Below are 4961 nucleotides of genomic sequence, written 5' to 3'. Positions count from 1 at the left end.
GCTCGGCTGCAGCTTCTGCACCTGTCACCGCCGGGTATGCCGGGTCAGGGTCAGGGAGGGGACTGCAGAACAGCCGTCTGAAAGATCCGTCATCGAGCGGGCGAAGTAGCGCAGCGTCTTGCTCTGCAGCGCAGCAGGTAGTGCTTTCCACAGCAGTCACACGTTCGTTTGCTTGGCCTGAGTGGCATACGGACACTTTTGGAAGGAGCGTGGGTCACGATGTTTCTGAGCTGCTGGGCGTCCCTTGGTGCTCGTTTTTGACATCGACCGGCCTACCTCCCCGTTTCCCTCCGTTTCGAACTCCGGCGTGGCTCACCTGTTTGCGCTCCCTGGGCACGAACGGCTTCGGCACGTAGTGGCGCGTGGGCGGCGGCGGCGGCCCGTACGGCAGGGCTGGCGGCGGCGGCGCCCCGTACGGCAGGCCCGGCGGCGGCGGGCCAGCGACAGGTGGCGCTGGCGGCGCGCCGGGCACCACGTACACGTCGTAGGCGGCCGGGTCCTCCACGCGCGGCTTGCTGGCACGCGGCCGGCGCGGGATCTCTTCCCGGAACAGCGTGTCGATGTCACTGCTCACCTGGCCGGCGCACACAGGGGTCATTCGAGGCTGGGGTGGCCATAATAAGTCCGCTGGATTTTGCTGATTACAATCAAGTCGGGAGATCTCATTCTGACAATAATCGAGCTTCCGTATGGCAATAGGTAGCGCTTAACCAATGTTATTAAGGAGGCGTTGGCTTGGCTATATTGACAAGACTCGAAAGTTTGAAGCTGTGTTCATGGTTACCTCGCTCAGTCTTATGGTTTGCAATGCCAGAAACCTAGAGCTCAGGACCTTTCTTGTGTATATCAACTGTCCAGATTCCAAACATTTCAGAGAAAACTTGTTTCCGTTTGGGACAAAATGACCCCAGCAGTCGGCGTGCCCAAGAACTACAATTAGGGGTATATTTCTTATTCAGTTGGAGGGCTCCAACTCTCCAACTTGGAGAAGAAAGTGGGCTTAATTCAGAGAGAAGCCCATTTGCTGGCGCATTCCGGGGTCAGTTTTGCCTCTTTTCACTGCTGAGCTTTGCCCCTACCCCTATCCCAAATCATTCTGAGAAACTACGCTCCTGACTCTAATGATCAATCCATGGCTTCGCATTCATGGCTTCGCTATGCTCGAGTCAGGTTTACGTGACAGCTGTTTTGGTTTCCACGTGATGTTAACAGGCGCTCAGCCAATGACAAATTAAATAACGTCCTCCAAACAGCACAAAAGACGAGAAAATGTTCACGGGAAAACTGAGCGCCCGTGGTCTGCTCAATTTCAAAAGCGGTGACCGGCTAACGTTCCTCCGGGGCAGCCCACTTCTAACAGCCCGTGTGTGTGCAAATTGGCAGGTCAACTGCAACCCACTCCGTACATCGAGCCGATACCTCCGGATTGGAGGCGCCACTTTGTGTACTTTACAGGAAAGGTGGTGTTTGGCGCACAGTAGACAAGGACTAATCGAAATGCGCGGAGGCTCCTCAGCATTTCCTGTGTTTACCTGTGAAGTGTGAATGCATAAATTTCGAGCCTGGGTAAGCATGTATATATATATATATATATATATATATATATACCTCTCTTCCTCTGGCTCCCTCTGTCTCTGGCTGTATCTGTGTCAACTGGTTCATCAGAATGATGGACTGGCCCGCTTCAATCCCAAAACTGCCTTTTCGTACGAAAAGTTTGCCAAGTGGTAGTGGCCACGTCTGTCCGGGGCCTTGATGTCGTCGGGGGGTCGAAGGCTGTGTCACGCGCGGCCGTGGGGAGACAAGGTGATGGCAGTGTGTCGCTCACACCGCTGGCACCACTGAGCCGCTCCCTCGGTCTACAGACTCTGAAGAGACCCCAGACCCCAGAGTGGGCTCGGAGTGATGTATGAAATGAACGGCCGCAGGAGGTCAGTTCTAGCACTTAAGGCCGGCACGCCCCGTGTGAACCGGAGACCCCGGAGTGGCGTGGGATGACTTATATCCCCCTGTATTTCACATATAAAAGAATGGTAAGACAGACGGGGGAAACTGAAATGGGCTAGAGCCGAAGTAGGATGGTGAAAGCTTAGGCTACGCTCATAACGTGGCCCATAACACGTCACAGCCAGCTGGGCAGTGACGCCATTGGAGCAATAAGCGGTGCCAATCGTGGACATTCTTTTGAAGTCGTGCGGCAAAACTGTATCTCTGTTCCACAACAGCCCTGTTGGAGCGACCTGAACGAGCAGTAGCACGTTTTGCGTCGGGTGGGATGCTGCGCCTTTCAAACTTTAAGTGTCCGTGTCATGGCGTTGACTTATTGCAATACAGCCAGGGTTCTTTTAGGAATAGGTTCTTTCCGCACCGCCGCCTTATCATTCAGCCTTGCTGTTAGGCCGCCGGTTGGCCGGTGTGGTCACGACCGGAGGCCGGCCTCACTAGTTCAATTGCCGTGTTGCTCTGATTAGCGATCTTATCACTGCAGTGTCCATCGAGTGACGCAGTGCCCGCCCGCTTTAGAGCCGTATATCCCTGAGCGGCCCGGGTCGGCGCGAGGGTGTAACGGAACCTAATGGCCTTCGTGTCCGGTGCTCGTGCCGACGGCGTGGCACGGCGGCACCGTTCGGCGGCGCGAGAGAGTGAGGCGGCCTTGACCGCGGCCCGGGCCCCGCCCGTCATGCGCCGCGTGCCCGCCGCCCAGCAAGAACTGGTGGCGCCCGCCGATCGCTGAGAGAGAGGCCAAAACGGCGAGCAGCACACCACGCTGCAAAGGGTCTTGTGCAATACGCGACAACTAGAAAATGGGCATAGAATAGTGATCGCGATAGTGATCTGAGATGTAGATGGTGGGATTTTGTAAATGTTTTTAAACTTGCAATGGAAATCGATTCCTCCTTGCACTTACCTTTGTTTCTGGCCGCTGCGTGGCAAATTGTTAAAACATCGTGCCACTGACAATTTCTTGGAAACGATAGACGCATTCCGCGGAAGTGCGAACAACGATATTCCGTTGCACCATGTTAGCCAGCTAGGTCGAGCGCTCGAAACCTTCATGCAAAAAAACGTGCTACTTTGCACATTTCCACAGTCACCAACATCTTTTAGAACAAGTTGATGGCACGCAAATGTACCACGGCCGCACGCACATGCACTTTCCACATAATGTCATAGGCGTATTGATGGAAAGAAATGACTAGAGCTCCGCTGACACCATCCGGGCATGCAGCTGTTTTTTTCTGTATGGTCCTATAAAAGCCTCATTTACATAGTCGCCATAGCCATGTCAAACACTGAGCAGTGGACTTATCAAGGCATTGTGGGCATGGACATGGTTTCGTATTTAGTTGGAGTGCAAGGGCCCCAGCTCCCCAACTTGCGCCAAGCCCGCCTACCCCAATCTCGAAAAAGAAGTTTGTTTGTGAGGGGAGGAAAAGGAAGCTTGTGAAAATTTTGCCGTTTTCACCTGACTCAGTCCCTTCCCAAATTGATTGTGCGAGGCTGTGCGTCTGATTATTTGAGTAATAAGCGTGATAGTCTAGGCTAATTCGACCCAAGAATTAAGTTTGATTTGGCTTCGTAGTTAGTTCCACGCAAAGTTCGTTCCACGCATAGTTCCGCGCAAAGGCCGAGCTTCGTAAAATTTATCTTATTCATGGTGTTCATGAAAAATGGGCCTGTCGCAGTTTTTGTTTGACGGCTTTCTTGTGATTTCAGTCCCATTTGGAGGAAGTGACACTAAGGATGGCAATGCAGGGGGCTGTGGCACCCACCAGGCAGTACAAAGTTCTAGCTATGGTCTCATATCCATTGCCACGTCATTGCCAAGTTGCCTGTCGGTTCATGCTTTCCACAGGCCCCGCGTTTTTCACGCTCCACTCACCTGTCCCGCTGCCAGGAGAACGCAAAGTACCGCCACGTTCCTCATATTTTGATCTGCAATCAGACGAGAGGTGGGTAAGGTCGTGTCGGCAGGGTGCCAGGCGTCTGCCCTTGCAGCGGAGATCCTGTCACCTTATATCACATACGACTATCAGCACTATCACCACACGAGCCACAGTGGATTGCCGATCGGAGACTGCGATGCACCACCTTCAGCGAGCACGAATCGAAGACTGCAGCGACGCCGCGTCGGGCCTGTTAAACGATGCGCGCGGCGGCACCAGGGAGGGAGGGGCGCCACGGGGCAACTGGCCGGCGGCGGACCCCACCCTCGGCGGTCACGTCGGTCGGCGGTCACCCCTCGCCAGGGCCGTTGACCTGGCCGAAAGGCTGACCTGGCGCGGTGGTGGCCGGCCGCCCGACACTGGTCCACTTTCACTTTCGTGGTGGACTGGGCTGGGCTGGGATGCGGGCGGCGGCGGCACCAGTGAGGGACTTGACCCTGGCGGGACGTACCCCAGCCCCCCTATCTTTTCAATTCTGATTCGTGGCTCGACGATAGCACCGCTCCTGACTGACATCACAGGCGCAGATCCGACTTTGGTGGGCTCCCCTCCCTGTTATGCTCCCACCTGACAGCAAAACACCGTGGAATGAAATATATCACCCGGCATGAGCTCGCGCGGCCCAGCCGGTCCCCCCGTTCCTCCGCCCGACCTCCCGCCCAACGACAGCACAGGTGCGGACTGACACAGATGAGCCCGACCCGACCTCGAACTGACCGTCCGTCCCTCCCGTCCCATGTGTGCCCCCGCCCGGCAACAGGGCAATCTCACACAGGCACGGATGGCCCTAACTGGCCGGCACAAAACGGCTTCATGACACTGGTGCTACGGCAAAAACGGCTCCGTGACACTGGTGCTAAGGCAAAAAAGGTTCCGTGACACTGGTGGTACGGCAAAAACGGCTCCGTGACACTGGTGCTACGGCAAAAACGGCTCCATAACACTAGTGCTACGGCGCAAACGCCTGCCGTCAGGAGCGCTGCGACATTACGTCTTCTGCCAATACTTATAGTG

The 4961-nt window shown here is 55.4% G+C and overlaps 1 long non-coding RNA gene across 1 annotated transcript; it reads right to left on the bottom strand.

Annotated features, from left to right (window-relative positions):
• Positions 1–477: 477 nt before the first annotated feature.
• Positions 478–4178, bottom strand: LOC119102510 (uncharacterized). Its single transcript, XR_005094703.1, has 3 exons — positions 4093–4178; positions 3884–3936; positions 478–574 (listed from the first exon to the last, which is right to left on the bottom strand). It is a non-coding gene; the product is annotated as an uncharacterized LOC119102510 (long non-coding RNA).
• Positions 4179–4961: the final 783 nt, after the last annotated feature.

This window comes from Pollicipes pollicipes, unplaced genomic scaffold, assembly GCF_011947565.3.
Source record: "Pollicipes pollicipes isolate AB1234 unplaced genomic scaffold, Ppol_2.1 Scaffold_5724;HRSCAF=6776_pilon_pilon_pilon, whole genome shotgun sequence".
NCBI classification, from domain to species: Eukaryota; Metazoa; Arthropoda; class Thecostraca; order Pollicipedomorpha; family Pollicipedidae; genus Pollicipes; species Pollicipes pollicipes.
This window is presented reverse-complemented; position numbering and strand designations above follow the sequence as displayed.